General features: G+C 41.0%; 1 protein-coding gene across 8 annotated transcripts in view; it reads left to right on the top strand.

The window, feature by feature from the left end:
- Positions 1 to 17,557, top strand: part of NLGN1 (neuroligin 1) — a 386,460-nt gene that overhangs the window by 62,363 nt on the left and 306,540 nt on the right. For 7 of the 8 annotated variants that reach the window (XM_027647418.1, XM_027647417.1, XM_027647416.1 and 4 more), the window contains exon 1: positions 6,893 to 7,432. The exons of the other annotated variant lie outside the window; for it this stretch is intronic. The gene's annotated coding sequence lies outside the window, so the exon portion shown is untranslated. Of the gene's footprint in view, positions 1 to 6,892; positions 7,433 to 17,557 lie in introns of those variants that run through there. 8 annotated transcript variants of the gene reach the window in all.

Here is a 17,557-nt window from a genome sequence, read left to right as displayed (position 1 = left end):
AAAAAAAAAAGTAGCGTTCTGCAACCAAGACCTTCTAGAAGTTTGAAAATTAAAATTTGAAGTCATGTCTTTCTGGGTGTGGGATTCACTTTAGTCACAGATAGGTATTAGAAAGTATTTGTATAGATTTAACTTTCAGATGGTTCTAGCTGATCTAGTATAAAAAACAACTGCAATTTCAAAGTCCATGTAGACCGCACACTGTGACTCAACCATAGTGTATAGAGGATCATATATTCTCCTGGGTTATGACATCAATTAAATAATAGGCTTCTAGGATGCTGCAGTTTCTCTATTGCCATTTTTTTCTCTTGTTTTACTTTTTCTCCTTGTCTGCCTACACAGATGCCACCTAAAGCTTCCTGAGGTTGTTACTGTCAGAGCAGACAGAGGTATCTGCAGATATTTTGCATAGAGCAGAGAAGCTCTTTGTGTCTCCAGTTTTCCAGGGTGCCTTGCCATGCAGCTACTGTAGATCTGGTATTATCACGTGTCTATGTGCAGCCAGAGACACAAAGGCACATAACCTAACATGCAACCATTTCACAGCTGGAATGAAGAATTTTATTGTTGCTACTCTGCTATTAAATCATTAGAACAACCAGATTTTACAGGAATAATATTTTTGGGCTATAAATAACAGCTCAGTTATACTACAGTGAGATTTTCAGAAGTCACAAGTGATTTGCTTTGCCTTCAGTTTTCTTTCTTAAAAGTAATTCTATTTTCAGAAGGAATAATGCCCCTCTCATGCTTGTTAAAAATGATGTTTCTCTGGGTCCCTCAGTTAAGGAGCTCTTCAGGTGTCTCTACTTTAGAAATTCTTAGGAATTTCTGTACTCTCTGCTTTGCCTGTATGTTCTTGCCTGTACATGTCAATTTTGTGTCGTTTGTCATTGTGCAGTGAATCAGATTTCCAGACATGACAAGCTTTAAGACTTGCTAAGATAAGCAAGCGAATGTGTTACTGTTTGTACAATGGCATTTTCATATTGATACTATCTCCTAGATTTCCCATCACTATTGAGGCTGATTAATGCCTGCAAAACACAGGAACGTGTCTTTTATAAAACGTTTTTCTGTCGGTTCATTATTTCCTATTGCTTATTATAGCAGAATTTCATGAACACATTGCATCGACTGCTCCACAAAACCGGTTTGTCCCACACAACTCTCTCGGGTGCTTGGACTCTTTCAGAGGTCTATCAATGCCCTGTAGCAACACAGACCCTCTGCTGCACCTGCAAGTGACTGCCCGGGTCGGTGCCAAACAGCTGGGGCTGGCAGAGGCAGCAGCGCTGAGCTGCCTCAGCCCTGCCTCTTGACCTCCCTCTCCTCCCCAGCCTGGGAATCCCTAGATGGCTTCCTCCTTCTCCTTGGTATGGGAAGGTTGCCTTTGCCTTGGTGATAGAAAAATCAAAATGGATTAGATAGAGTTAAATATCAGAAAGATAAAATGGTTTGCTCAAGGTCTCCACATGGTCACTGGCAAAGCCAGATCAAGGCTCTGCCCTGACCCCAGCCCAGTACCCAATCCCCAGCTCACTCCAGCCTCTTTCAAAGGCAGCTCACATAAACCAGGTTGGAAGTGATTTACTGCTTTTTAAGAGTGTTTTCAAATTGCATCCCTTTCAGTTGTCAGGAATTAACTGAGACTGTCTGAGTTTTAATTAATGGATTGTGTTATTTGGTGCATCTGAAAAGAAAATTCAAGAAACATTTTTGGCTCTTTTGGCCAGTGTCCATAATGACAGCCAGGCTAATTATATCGGTCACCAAGTTATCAGAGCAATCGTAACTGGAGGGAAACAGATGCCAAGAGAAGCTGGTAGTAAAATCATGATGTATTTCACAATCATCTTATTACTGACTGATTTAAATAAGGACTTAAAATGTTCTGTCAGTGCTGAGAGAGTGTCAAGGTTCCAGCAAGTCTTAATTCACAGAAGTTCAAGCTCTCCTTGCTTATGGAAACTGACTGGTGAAAAAGGAAATGGTATTCTTCAGTAAAAGCATGTGGAAAACAATTTACTGTTTTCACTTGCAAATGCTAACAATCCGGACTACATGTTCATTTTTCTGCTGAGGTTAGGTATTAGGAAACAAAACTCTCTGATGAGGTTCCTCTAACTTCCATTTCATCACATCAGAGATGAAGTTGGCCCATAGTTCTCTGTCATTTGCTTACTGGATCTAAAAGAATATAATCTGCATGTAATAGTGACTCAGAGCACCAGCTCCCGCAGGGAATGTCCCTGAGTGATTTCAAATTCGGTACGTCAGAAGTAGTATAGGGTATGTACTCCTCTCAACTCTAGGTTTAAACTAATTTAATTAAAAACCCCCTAGAAATGGGTTGGCTCCCACACAGTGTGAACAGAATACCCTTTGTGTAAATGCTTGTCATAATTTGAAAACCAAACCCTGGCCCCATAGTCTCCTGTATTGGGTCACCACAGACCAAGGCACTGCTGGATTATGACTCCAAATAATAACTGAAATTTTGGGAAGGATCAAAGTCATAAAACTCTCCTGGACTAAATGTATTCCCAGCCACATAAACAAGGAAATGGATTTTATAATTAATTCAGAGTTCCCTGGCAAGCACAGTGTTGTAATGTGTTGTAATCTACTGATTAAGTTCCAGTAAGAACACTGGCAATGGCTTTTTTTATCAATATCAGTCTTTTAACAGCACCCAAAAGAACATGAATCCCAGAATAACCATGGGTAGACTGTGCTCATCTGGGTGAGTCTGTAGGAACAGGGTTTGTGTTATCCTTGGTCCTGTTTGCTTCCTCTTCCCATGTTCTCGAGCAGTGTTTTGGAAACATGGTACTTTATAGAAAATTGCCTTTGAGAAGTTCAGGCTGAATGGGTGTTTGAAACTTTCCAGCAAAGCTTTTAATCCACTAGGATTCTACTTCACAGAATGCTTTGCCATCCATCAGGCCATTGGTCATGGCTGTTAATTAAATGAAAATGCAAAATAAATCTACAGTGCAGAGGTACAACACAGCCAATTAAATATTCCAGTACAAGGTGCTAATGATAAAAAGCAAATGTCACCCAGGACAACCTGTATGATGTAAGAATACAAATCCTACCAGATGACAAAATGTACGACTCCCGTCACAGGTAGGGAGGAAAAAACCCAGTGGCCCTGACCACTGAAGTGCAGCAGAGATGACGGTGAGGCCATTTGGAATATGAGTACCAGCTTGGGAACTTCTGTGGGAGAGAGTGAAGGCAAGATAAAATTGGAACCCTAAGACTATATGCTCCTTATTTTCTTGAAAGTCTGACCATTCCTCAGCGAGTTCTTTGCCATACAAGCATATTTTTTAAAATGTGGTTGTTTAAGTATAAAAGAACAATACTAAAGAAAGCAAATAACAACCTTGTTTGAAGTGACTGAGAGACTGTCAGCCCTGTAGCTTTGTGAAGAGGTTTCATGGCCACACTGTCGAGGGACGACCTCTTTAAATGGCTCTTCTTGGCAAGGTTAAACCAAATGAATGGCAATAACTCAGCAGTTACAGCTAACTACAGCAGCTCATAGACTGGCATTATAATTTCATTAAAGTTCTGGCAATCAGGGGCAATCTTAAGAATATAAATGCACTGAGAAGAGTAATCTTAAGTTCCATGAAATCAAAGAAAATATTTAACAAAGTTATTGCAAGAAACAATTTAATGAGCTATCATGAGACAAATAAATTAATGAATATTTAGAATCTTGTATATGTAAACAGATCCACATTTTCTACCTATTAGAAAGGTTAATATTTTTTTCTTGAGAAACACAGCCTGATAAAATTTATACTTGAAAGAAAAACATGGCTATCTTAAGTTACATATTGCAATAGCTCATGAAACTTGTGTCACATCCAAACCTTTCCTAACATTGATGTTTCAGCTGCAATCTTTATTTGCTTCAATACACATTTTAGCTTAGATTGCTAGCTGGGAGCTTCTTTCTTCTTTTTAGCTTTTGATTGTATGTTTTGCTCTTTTTAGAAGTTAGGTGCTTACATGAGGGCTGTATGAAGGGCTTCATGTTCTTAAAACAGGGAAAATGGAGCGGTGTTGAATTTTAGAATATTGCAGAATGCTGGCCTTTGAAATCTTCATGGATTTTCAGTCCTTAGAAGTTAATCTCTCTTTCCATTCTTTTAGTAAATGCAGATAACACAACCCTACCAACACTCAGCCAAACTAAATATTAAATACTGCCATCCTTTAAAGCAGTTTCGTGCTCCTTAGATTATAATTTCTTGACATGCAGCACGTTAAAATATACTTAACAAAGCTCTAATCTGTTACAAGCTCTTCTCCCCTTCTTTCAAATGAGTCCAAACACTTCTTACACATATGTATATAGATATATATCATAGAATGAAAAATGGTTTGGGTGGGAAGGGACCTTAAAGATCATCTAGTTCCAACAGTATATGTGTATTTATGTACATAAATATGTATCTATGTATAAATAAACGTGTGTATAGGCCACTTAGGTCTTTAAAGCAAGGACATACTGGATGTAGACTGAATCAGTGTCAAACTGCACTGCTAATACAGTAGTGTCAGGCTTTAGGCAGCGTTATTACCATATTTATGTTCAGGCTCAGCTATTACTATCACATCAGTATAGAGAGATTAGTCCTGTACTTCATTTTCCCAACTCTATATCCCTTCCTGCATAACTTTCCCAACCTGCATAACTTTCTGGAGCTGAAGAAATCAGGGCAAATCTTGTTGCCCTCCACAAGCCAGTATTCTCTTTTCTCCAGCAATATTTTGGGTGGGAGGAGAGCTATTGTGATATTGAGGCCCCTGGAGGGAAGAAGCAAGGAGAAATGTTTGAAGCATGGAGGAGGGAAGCAGGGGGAAAGACAGCAGAAAAGTTCCGGAAAGGGATCCCAACCTTGGTGACAGACCAAAGCAAAAGTGATGCTGTGAATTAATTGATGTCACACATCACTGCTGTGAGAGGGAGTTAAAGAAAAACTTAAGGTGCTCAAACAACAACTTTGCGCCATTTCTGCACAAGTGAAGATGGGTTAGGACCATGTGGAGGCTTGGTAGTCAAAGGTGGGATTGTAGTAAATTGGATGGAAATTATCAGCTCCTGCCACCCACAAAACGTATGGCAAAAGGATAAATGGGTGGATTTTTTCCCATAATTAGTTAGGGACAATGTGCTTAAATGATACTCAGAGCACTCCAATGAGATGTGTACGTGATGGCTCAGGGAACTTGAGGAAGGTAGATACATCCTCCTTCAAGGAGTGAAGGGAAAACTTTACATGCCTGGATTCCAATGGCTCATCGAGTGACAATGAGGGTGCAGTTATTTTATGTCACCATTATTTCTTACTTTTCAGTGCAAAAACCAACCCAAAGACAAAGCTACACCAGGGTTTTGTGCAGATGAAGAATGGCAGAATATCTCACCTGATATTGCCTCTTTGGTGATAGTTTTCTAGCTGTTGGCTGATCTGTGGCTGGTGACAACTGATTGATATTCATACGCACATTTTCTTTCTAGTTTTGAAACTTTTTTTTTTCACATAGTGTTCCCCTGAGTCTAACATAACAGCATGCCTAGGATTGCTCCCTCAGCAGAGTATGTTCTGCCTTTCCCTTCCATATCTGAGAGCTGTTCACTTTTGATGGCTAGGAAAGAGTTAAATTTCAGAGCACTGAAGGATGCTGGACTTTGATAGTTGATCATGGACTATAACAATCATTGATACTTACCAGGTGAAGAATGTGCCCAGAACATGATTATTCCAGCAGACGGGAATGCCACAGGATAAAATGCTGCTGTGCCCTGTCACTCTTGCCATGGACATTTAGATGTAGATCCTCAGTGGGACACAGAGACATAAATAGCCCAGTGTGGCTGGGACTGACCTTAGCTCTGCTGGGATGTGCTCTCAGGTGAGGGTGTAAAAGCTTATCAAATTATCAGGCACCTCCAGACCCTGCCCCGGGGCTATATGCTTGGAAACATGAGTGGGTATGCTGTGCTTGCTTAGTGTCAATATTTTAAAGCAAGGTGGATGTTAACAGAGCAAAATACAGATTTTAAACACAATGTGAAGGGAAGTCTCTCCTAAAATAACAGGAGATGTTAATGAGCTCTCTACAAGAGGCTTTAACTCAGAATGTTTTAGTGTGTGATTGTGGCTGTTCTTAAAACTGAATAGACCTTTAAACATTCAAAGGACTATTCTCCTTTCCTTTCTGATCTGGCCTTCCTTTCTCCCCACACTCCCTTAGTTGTTAACTTTCATTCTCCACTGTGATCCTAGAAAGCATGAAGGCTGGGGTCATACAATACTTTTTTCCTCAATTAAAAATAGAAAGTAAGCAGCGAAAAATAAGTAAAATATTCCAAGAAGCAACCAGGGGAAACAAAAGAAGTCCCTTATATCTTACGTGCAGACAGTGACAGTCTAAGCAAGATCATTGTTTCTTACTAGATTATACCCGTGTGACATATCAGAGTATAAATTGCATCTATCTACATGAGCTATATACACAAAAATTATATAATTCAGGTATAATTTAGCAAAAGGCAGCAGCCCACCCGCAGGCAGGTGCGAGCAGCGTCTCCATCCCGCAGTTGGCATCGCTGTGTATCCCTGTGCACTCAGGGGTGTGTGTTCTCCCTGCTTCCGGCAGCCACCGGAGGGGCTCCCCCGCCCCGCTGTCGGGCCGAGCCGCTGCGGGAGGGTCCCCCCGGAGGCAGGTCCGCCCGGGGCGGTGCGGGGCCGGGTGCGGGGCGGTGCGGTGCGGGGCCGGGGCTGCCCGCGCTGTTCGCCGCGCCGCCGCTGGGGGTATCTTTGTACCATTTTTCATCCAGCAGCAATTTGGAGTGGAAACGTGTAATAGGGGAAAAAGCAAGGGATCTGGGCGGTTTGAGCGAGCCGTGCATCCAGGAGCCAAAAAAGATTAACACTCCCCCCCCCCCCACCCCCGGCACCCCGCCCCCCCTCCGCACCTCTCCGCGCCCCTCGGGGCACCGTCGCTGCTCCGCGATCACCCGCCGGACACAGAGCGAAAAGGGATTCGTCTGGAGGGCAATTTCGGATCGGGGGAGATCTGTTGGATTAGTGGGATTATCTGCCTGCAGACGGAGAGAAGTAGCGTTTGATCATTTCCATTGCCCGCCTGATGGTCGGATTTACATGGAGGTGGCTCGGCACGGATGAGGCTGGATTCCGGATGGGGATTTCCAGCCCCCCCTCCCCGCGCCCCGATCCCAGGAAAGGGGAGAAAAATATATAAAAATCGGTATAATTTGGAAGTGTCCGGGGCACTACTGGGAGCCCTCCCTCTCCCAGCGGCTGGGAGAGCCCGAGGAGGCGAATCCAGCGGATTACAGCTTCAGCTGCGATTGCGGGAAAGCGGCCGTGAACTGGTAAATACTTTGATGCTCCCGGCGTGCGGGGCGAGCCCGCATCGGGATGGAGAGGAGGGAGGGGGTCGGCCGGGCCGGGATGCAGAAGGGCGGCCGGGATGGAGCGGAGAGGAGAGGGACGGCCGGGATGGAGGGGGGCGGCCGGGCCGGGCGCGGGGGCCCCGGGCAGGGCAGGGCAGCTGCGGGGCTGAGCCCGGGGGGCGCTTTGCAGGGCCGGCTTTCCGAACCGTGTGTGTCCGTGTGTGCGTGTCCGCGGGCAGGGCGATGCGGGTGCGGGGCTGCGCGGGGGATGCGCGGCTGCGGCGGCGGCGATCCCCGAGCGGTGCCTCCTCGGGGGGATGCGCGGCGGCAGGAGCCGCTGCGGGGGAGGGGGCGCGGGGGGTGTTTGCGGGGAGATTCGCACACACACAGACACACACACACGCACACACCACCCCGCCGCCGCCGCCCGAGCGAACTTTTCCTCCCCCGCCGCCCCGGGGCCGCCGCCCGCCGCGGGCCGGGCGCGGAGCTCCGCGGGCGCTCCGCAGCCCCCGGTGCCTCCCGCAGCTGCCGGGCCTGGCAGGGGATTTCTTTTTTTTTTTTCTTTTTTTTTTTTTTTTATTTCTCCAGACATCTTTCTCGGCTTGGGTGCTGAGGGCTGGTTCTTCTGCTTCCCCCCCTTCCCTGCGCACCCCCCCCATCCTCCCTTCCTGATGATCGCACTAGAGCATCATCTTTACTTGCTAAAGGAAAATCAATTTTCAACAGGTTTAATTAAAATTAATCAGTCAAATTACTTAATATTAATTGACTTATAATTAAAGCCAGAAAGTTACCTTGGAATCGGGGGAAAGGATGTTATCTGGAATCATTTTAAGGATGCATATGGTTTCAGAGCAATTACATTCAAATAATGTTTAAATAAAACAAACCAGAGCTTGATTAAAGTGTTGTGTTCTTGCTGCTGCAGGTGACACAATCTGGACTGGCTATTTCCTTTTGTAAATTTGCTGACCTTTTGAAGGAATATCATTTTAGTTTGACACTGGGTTTGCTTTCTGGAAGGCCAGTTTGTTTTAGCTCTAACAACTATGGCATAAAAAATCCACTAGTATAAAATGGAAATATGTCTTATAGAAGCTATAAATATCAAAGTGAATGTTTTTAGCACCTTTAGATGTTCTGTGAATTTGAAATGAAGCAGATTTTTTTTTTTCTCCAGCATAAGTGTAAGAAATTGTCTTAGGAAATATTTTTTTCCCAACATTGCCATCCACAGTGGTAATATTTGCATTTATCCAGTGCCTTAGTGGGACCAGACCATACTGGTAAATTCAGAGAGTTAAATCACATCCGAAACCATGTATTTGTGGCAATGCTCACAATAACCTTTTCATGCTCTCTTAAGACCAAGGTTGGGGGTTTTTTTGTTTGTTTTTTTTTACAGTAGCAGCATTTTTGGTGCATCTACAGACTATTGTTATTGGTGAAAGAGCAACACTGTGAGCTTTGGGACATTTTCTCCTACTTTTTTTCTGTGCTGGCTTAGTTGAAGCAAAGGATACTTATGAAATTGCACGTACTTTATCGCAAACACCTCACAAGTGAGACCCATGTATGGTATAAACGAGCATTTAAAAATAGAGCCCGTTATTCAGGGCCCTGGTTTTCAAAGATACTGATTCCCATTGACTGCACTGAGACTTGTGTGGGCTCAACAGCTGTAACACGCAGCCCACTTTTGCATCTTTGAGATGAGATTTGCAGACTGGGAGCCAAAAGCTAAGTAGCCATGTTTAGAAATACTGGTTGGATAGGTTTATTTCTTTTTTTCCTTTTTTCCCCTCTCTCTGTATTTCTGGTGCAGGATGCGGGGTTAAAGAAGACTGCTTCTTAGTTACTTTTGATAAACGACACCGTTTTTCTTAGACTACAGCTGCAGATTGCAGTGATGTTGCAAAAGCAGTTTTGCAGTAAATGATTAGGAGATCCTTAGACACATACAAAGAGACCCCATTTGTTCTGTACGTTTTATGTGAATCATATGCAGGCTGTGGGAAGAAAAATGAGGCTGAGGATAATCATACTAAGTGTGCTGGGAAGCAGGATTTGGCTGAACACCTCTGTTTTGTGATTAACTGAAGTAGCAACGAAAGCCATGAGAGAGTGTTCAGGCTGTTTAAGGCAGTAAGTTGTGTAGAAGCGAGGAGAGCTGTCGTCCTGACACTGCTTTGGTTATCTTACCCCTTCTCCTACAGTAGGGTGAGGAGATAATATCCTAGCTGTTGATACTTAAACATCCTTAACAAAGTGGGTTTGCTCTGGATTATTTGGCTGGAGGTGGAGCAGTCTACTGAGGAGGGTTATTTAAAGACTGGGACAGGGCTGTAGGCAGATAAATTGATTTGCAAGTGAATGGAGGATTTGAACATGGTAATGGTGGTGGTTTTATTTTTTATCAGTTTGCATATTTAATATCCACTGGCATTCACACAAGCGTAAACCACTCTAATTGTTCAAATGGAGTCTGGGGAAAAGAGAAGAAAGCAGAGGCTTAGATGTGGTCTCTGTTCGTAATGGATTGGCTTGCCTTTCTTTATTAAAAGCAAATATACATTCCTTTCTAATAGAGATGTAGAGCTGTATTACAGATCCTTGGCTAGCTCTGAATTATTTGTGTGATGTCATATTTATTATGGTTTTTTAATCATATGAAAAGAAACTATTTAAAAATTAAATAGTGAAAAAAAGAAGGGCAAAAAGAGACAGGCATTCTTTGAAAGCAAATAATGAAAGGATAGCATTTTGCCAGAGATTCAGTAGAAACCTTTGTGGATTTCTTTTAATAAAGGATGGGAGGTTATCAATCTGATTCAGTAAATAATATAATTTCTGATTAGTCCCAGACATCCATCCATGGTATGTATAAAAAGGTAATGGTAAAAAGTAGATCCAGATTGACAAATGAAGGCTGTTCTAGAAACATATTTGCATTACTGTAGCCCTGATTCTGAGCTCTGCATCAGGAAGGCATGTAAGCCCTCAGAGGGGGTTGCCTGCCCTGCTGCCCAGTTGTTGCACAAGAGTTTGTATGGGAGGGAGGAACAGAAGAGGAGGGAGGGAACTAGGGGATGCAAAAAAAAAAAAAGAAGCTGATGGGAAAACTTCATCACTTATTGCATATTGAGGGCACATCCTGTAGTTTTAATGAAAATGATGACATTACAGTCCCCTGAATGACTATTGAATTATCATAGTTACAAGGGGAAATCTTGTTGGCTTCTTGGTGACTCAGCTCCAGGTTTCCATCTGCCTCTGAAGACCCTACATGGTTTCCAACAGACTGTTTTCATAACTCTTTGTGGCTAGTTGGCTACTTAGTACCATGTTCAGGTTTGCCTGTGCACCCACTCCATCATGCCACTTTCCACTAGAAAACAAAAGGTGGTGTGAAGGACCAGCAACTGTGTGAAACCATGGGGCACAATGTCTCTACTGTAAATATCCTCACAGTTATCAGCCCATGTAAAGGTCCAGGTTGCAAACAAAAGATGAGGCCATTAAAAGAAAAGCAATTGGAGTTCTCTTTATCCCATTTTTTGAATTCTTCTGTTTTGTCTTCATAATATTTTCTGCACAATCAGTTTTAGTGCTGCCTTTGGGTAGCCTCTTACCTTCTGTTGATGCTTGGTTAGCTCTTTTGCACCATATTAAGGGAGAATATAATGCTTGGAAATTAGTAACATGTGACTGTAAAATCATAAAAACAGTCAAGGACACTTTACAAATATTGTACTTCAAGTGACTCATATTCCTTCAACCAAGCAAAGAACTTAAATGATGATTTAAAATTATGTTTTCTTAATCTCCTTAATCACATCCTTCCTAGAGATGCCATTAGCCCACTTGTTGAACTGGTTCTGGTAATTTAATGAGGGGAATACATTTATGTTGTATTTTATAACTTTATTTAATTCCATCTTGTCAGAAGCTTTTAAGTTCAATATTTGAACTTAAAATCATTCTTTAACTTGTGCCTTCCCAACCCCGTCCTCCAGTTTCCAAAAAAGTGCTTGAAAGCAGTAAAGTGTTGTGTAGGCATGTAGTGTTAGAAATATTCATGAGGAGAAAATGACAATTTAGTTAGGAGAAACCTTACAGATAGACTGAATATTTTGGCATCCTCAAACCTGTGTAAAATAGGCATTGTGGGATGGAGCTTTTGTTTCTTCAACTAGTTTCTCAACGATGGGTTATTTTTGTGGAGAAGTGGGGCCCTGATATAGCCACCATGAGACCCCATTGCTGGGTTAGGAAACCCTCTGGTCACTGGAGTTGTGATCAGCGTGACCAGGACATGACCACAGGGAGACCCGAGACTGGTTGCTATAACAAATAAGTCTCTTTCTCACAGAGAGTGGTAGAAAATGAAAAGAGGACAAGGAGCTGAATAATAGGAGCTACACACGAAGTCAGATGGAAAGAGTAAATCTTTGTAGACATTTAATGGTGTTATATTCTAAGCTTTTGGGAAATTTTATTTGAAATTTTTTTACAGCAGTAAATATAGTCTGTGCTATATCCTATTTCTATTTCACGTGAGAGAAAAATTCCCCATCTATGGCACAACACTTTACTGCTACCATTACTGCAGACTTTATAGATCAGAGATGTGTCAGCATGTTAGCTTTAGCTGTAATGCTTTTTTTGTGTGAAACCTTATGGGCCTTGCAGCCACTTTCTCATAGTGACACTCATAAAACGTTCAAGTTCTCATATTTATTATTTAATTTGCTTCCTATATAAAGCAACAGAGCTCTTTGGTACATGAATATGAAGCCAAAAATGACAGGCAGGCATGAATGGGACTAATGAGTTTTAATAATGCACATATTAGAAACTGCTAAAGGAAGTTTAATTAAGAAAAACAAGTTAAGCATGAAATTCATTTTGGAACAAATGCAAGTAAAGTCACAGATGTACAGAATGCTAGATCACAGGAAACAGCCTCTTCAAGTTGATAGATCCCTATAATGCCAATATTGCACTCAAATTGTAGTGTGCACTCTGCAGTTCTGGAAAGCATGGTAATACCATTCAAGAGCACTTTCAGAGTTGAGTTAGAGATGTTGGATTTGTGATTAATAAATTATATTTACACCTCTGTGAATTTTATGATGAGTTGGAATTTGATCTCAATTAGCCTGATGAAATTGAGACCATCTTGACCATCTGAACCAGAACAAAAAGTATATTTTTCTGCCACAAGAAAATTTTTTGGTCTTTGTCTTAAAAAAAAAAGAAAAGGAAATCATCTTATTGAAGAGCCAGTTATTGATCTAACTCTACAACAAGGGTTTTGTGTGCTTGGAACTGTCATTGTATTGTATCCAGATAGAAAAACAATTCATGGACAAATCTGAGTTCGTTCAAGCACCTTTGTTTGCAGAGTTCTCTCTCAAGAAGTGGTAATAACTGTATTCTAGCTTGTTTTATCTTGAATTTTCCAATTTTCAAATAGGAAAACACAAAATTGATATCTCTCTTATGAATCTGATATGAAAGCTTGCCTTAGGTGATAAACTAGCATTAAAGGTAATATTGTTCATATTGTAGTTGCATTAAAGGTGGTGAAGAAAATCCGATTTACTTTTCTCACATGATGAACCCCAGTGAACCAAGGGTTAGCCACAATTATATATCAGATGAAGAACTTTGTTAGCAATTCTATAGCGTTAATTTTTTACCTGCAAGAGACAACAAAAGAACACTTGGTTTCAGAAGCCTCTGTGTGGGTTCTGGACACTCTGTTACAGTGATCAGATGGGAAGCATGTGCATATTGTATGAAGTATTAATCAAAGCAAATAAAATTGACTTGACTTAAAGATATACAATATATAGATTTCAATACTGAAGTTCTTAAATAAGGAATATCTGGGTTATTTTTTTTCTGCAGAATGACCTCTGATTAACATGAGTTCAGTTGAATTTCTACAGTAGGTCAAAATATCTCCGTGTCCTGAAGCACAGTGCTGCCATCAACAGAATAGCCATTTGATCATTTAGCTGAACAGTTACAGTACTCAAAAGTGAGTATAATGTGTGGTCCATTTAAGAGTTAACTGTAAGCTGCTAAAAGGAATAAAGGTTCACTTCAGTGCCCATTATATTCCAAGCCAGTGCATCTGTCATTTTTAATTTAAATCTGTATTACTTAGCTGTCTAAAACTTTACACATAAGTGACAGAGTTACCCATTCTTTCTGTTATGGGTAAAATCACCATTTCGTTACCTACTTACTGTGCAAAATGTCAGACAGCTATAGTCCACATTAAAAAATTGTAGTCAACTTCTGGTAATATAAACAATTACTTCAGCTAAGAAGTAGAACTACTTTAAGAAAATGATTTATTGATATGAGTAAATGGGAGATAATAAGACTTAAGTGACCCTCTTCTTCTCACAGGCTTAATTTGTCTAATTCAAAAACAGTTTAATAGAAGATTATGATCAGAACTTTTTCTATTTTGGCAAACTAAGTTACAGAAATTATTTAAAGGGATCTTTTGATCATGGAAGTACTAGTTAATAAGGAGTTTGCATTACTGAATATTCCCATTAATGGGGAAGAACAAAAATATAGTGCAGCTGAAAAATGCATCACAATTTAAAGGAGCCTAATGACATCTACTCGGTTTAATTCAGCTTTTCACTGATTTTGCTACACTGCATTGAATACTGTATTTAAGTACTGTATTTTTCACTAATTGGATGTGGGGCTTTGTCTACAAAACATCATAGTAAATAGAGGTGAATGTGAGGATGGCACTGAGGAATCATTTTCTCTGATCTGGGAGTGATGTATTTACACAGCTTGTAGCATCTGGAAATCCTTACCAGTGGGTTGTTTGCCGACCTTGTAACATAACACCTGTAATCTCTGCCAAGATCACCAAAGGTTCTGCATCTCAACAGGGTTGGATTTGTAACAACTTTCTGGAGCTTCCACACCTGTAGCTGCTCTGAGGTGAAGGGGATGGTGGCATGTGAGAGTTAACCAAATCCCACCAGAGCTCTGCCCTTCTTACGTGTGTTACTTACTCAGGGTTGCAGTCTCCTCTGTTATCATTTCACACACCCGTTTTTTTAAATGCACACAGTTAATTTCTTGAACTAAAAACATGCAAATCCCATCCCTTCACCATGTATTTATGGAAATAGCCAAGAGCAGCGTCTGTTTTAAAATCTTTTATAGGATGGTTTGGGTTGGAAGGGACCTCTAAAAATCATCTAGTTTTTACCCCCTCCATGGCTAGGGACACCTTCCCCTAGACCAGGTTGCTCAAAGCCCATCCAACCTGGTCTCTTTTACTGCTACACTGAGAGAAAATACTCCGTATTTGGCACAGAACTTTCTTTTTCTAACTTGAAACACAAAAGAAGAGATGGGAAATTCTGTGATGCCTCTCTGGAGGATTTGTCTGATCATGTTTACAACTGGTGTGTCACACTGACGTAGTGTTCACCCTGGGTCAGAGTCTTCCCTCTAATGGCTTCTGTTCCACTGGACATGTTCCTGTTTGGTACTGTAGCATATTTTAGAACATGGATTGCTTCTTAGAGACATGAAACATCTCTGGGCTCTTAGTTCTAAGCAGAGACTGTTGTAAGCAAAAATGGATGCAAATAGAGCTCATTCTGCAAAATACCATTTTTGTTTTTTGAAAGGAAGTAGCATTGTGTAGTGTTGCAAACTCTTACAATCACTTTGTATGAACATTTGTGCAATTGGGATTTGAGGTAGAAAGGTATTTTTAGGCATGAATATCAAATCACAGAGTACATCTTCAGCTAAAAAGAAAACAGCCCTTTTTTGGTTTTACTGTGTTTGTTTTGTGTGTTGTTTTTTTTTTTTTTTATCATAACAATGATAGCCCTTACATGTGCTGAGGCTGGCATGTGGCCAGAAGCCTTGGGTGCCACCGAGGGTTTTATTAATCCATTGGAGCTATTGACAGGTGGTACAGATCAAACTATCCCTCAAGATCTGAAGGTCTGTGCATGAGCAACAATGAGGAATTTAGCTGCTGCACTTTGCAGCAGATATGACCTGTTGTGGGATGCCCTGTGTCATTGGAAATGCAAAGATGCATTGAAGCTATTTTGGATTGTTTGCTCCTCAGCATACTAAATGCCTCTCCAAAGTATTTCAGAATCTGAGCTATAAAGTAATTTGAATTCAGAAAGGGAGATAATAAAATAATAGATGATAGAAAAAAACTCTATGTTGTATAGACTGTTCGAAAGACCGTGAAAGACTTTATCAAATACCTTTAACAGTAGAATTCATTTGTGTTGCCAGAGGGAGCAATTGTGATCCTCAAATCTAGACAGTAGTAAAATCTGAAAATGTTTCTCCTCCTCCTCCTCAGATCCACAGTATTTTGATGCTCAATCTTGTCCCAGACTGATCATCGTTACTCTTTAGTTTATTCTCTTGCCTGTCTCACTGACCATTCCTGCTGCTGTTTATTGCTTCTATTTTTTCCCACCGATTTCAGTTCAGCCAAGTCCAGATAGGAAGGGAAAGTCCTATAAACACCACCTGCTGAAGGACTGAGGAGAATTTTGTCCAGAACTGATTCTCAGTGAGTAAGACCTGCTTCTGGCCAGCTTCCCTGTTTGCCCTTGCACTTAGTGCTCGCAATGAAATTTTGGCATGGAAGTCTCAAAAGATTTGATTAATCTCAGTCTTTTTATTTGCGTTGACTGTATGTTTTTAATGTGATGGCTTCAGGGCAGCCAATGACAGGCTTGAATATCTGACCTCTCAGTCTCAAAAATAAACTGTTACTGAGCTATTTAAAAAGAAAGGCTTAAAAAGAGCAAATCCAAAATTCAAGTTACAAATACAATGAAAATCTGTTGATTCAAATTCTGCAGGTGCTTTGCAATTTACTGCCCTGTATAACCCAACCATCTATTTACTGAGGCTAAGTACTAGCCAGTAGTTAATTAATTAGGAATAGCGAAGCACAGCATTGAATTATACCTTTTAGCATCCTGTTTGTGTCTTAGAGTAAAACCTTGTCCATGGGAGGCAAAACAGAACTGTGGGTCACAGCTGAGCTGTTCAGCTACAATGGCAAACCAGTGGATGGACAAACTTAGAACTGTAGCTCAGCTCTAGGATTTGCTCTGAATTACATTGAATTTACCATTTTAGGTATAAAAAGTGCATTAAAAAGTTGTCTTAGATCTGAAAACAGGTGCTAGGTGAATTATTAGTAGCATCTTGGTAATTTTCAACATTGAACCAACTCAGCAGCTTGAAGTGAAGAAGGATGTTTTTCCTTGGTGCACCTATGTCAGATTTGTTCTCCTCAGACCTTTCCCAGGCCATGTGAATTAGCAGGAGGGCTACTGAGATTAAGCTCCTGCTATTTAAAAGTTTGAATTTGAGAAAGAAGAGAGAGTACATTTTTCCATTTCTGATATGAAAACAACACCCCAGTGATGTCAAGACCCAGTGGAAAAGGTTTAAATCTGCTTTTGAATACCACTAATGAATAAGCTTCAATCTTCCCATGTACATCAACTCAGAAAAGTTATACTTGGTGCCTTCTGCTCTGACACCTGTCTGCATACTCTGCCTTTACTATTGCTCCAGTAATATCCTACTACTTCCAAAATGTGAAATGCAACAAAGCAACAATCCTCCACGAGGCGAGTGTCTGCCATTCTGTGTAACTGTATTAAAGTAAATGCAAACACACACGTCAAGTTTAGGGAATTATTTTCTGCAGCTAAATTGGTCTGTTTCCAGAAAATGCTGAGAATTTGCGGGTGGAGAATGAAGGATATAAGCCTGCTTGTTAATGCAGTTTCACACTGAAAGTGTTAGAATTAGCAGAGAAAGAAAGGGAGAGAGAAAACTGTGGAAAAGCTTCATCTATCTCCTTATTGCCTCCTGAGATAGATTGTTCAGAGCTAAAGGAACACTAGACATGAACCAAATCTCCTGCTGTCCTATATAGCTTTTACAATCTCCTTTTTAATAACCCAAACTGCAGGGTAGTCTGACTATTAGACAAGCCGTTCTTTTGAATTCTCTCTACAATGTGCATAGACATGATAAAAA

Source organism: Corapipo altera, unplaced genomic scaffold (genome assembly GCF_003945725.1).
Source record: "Corapipo altera isolate COAL_440 unplaced genomic scaffold, ASM394572v1 113, whole genome shotgun sequence".
NCBI classification, from domain to species: domain Eukaryota; kingdom Metazoa; phylum Chordata; class Aves; order Passeriformes; family Pipridae; genus Corapipo; species Corapipo altera.
This window is presented reverse-complemented; position numbering and strand designations above follow the sequence as displayed.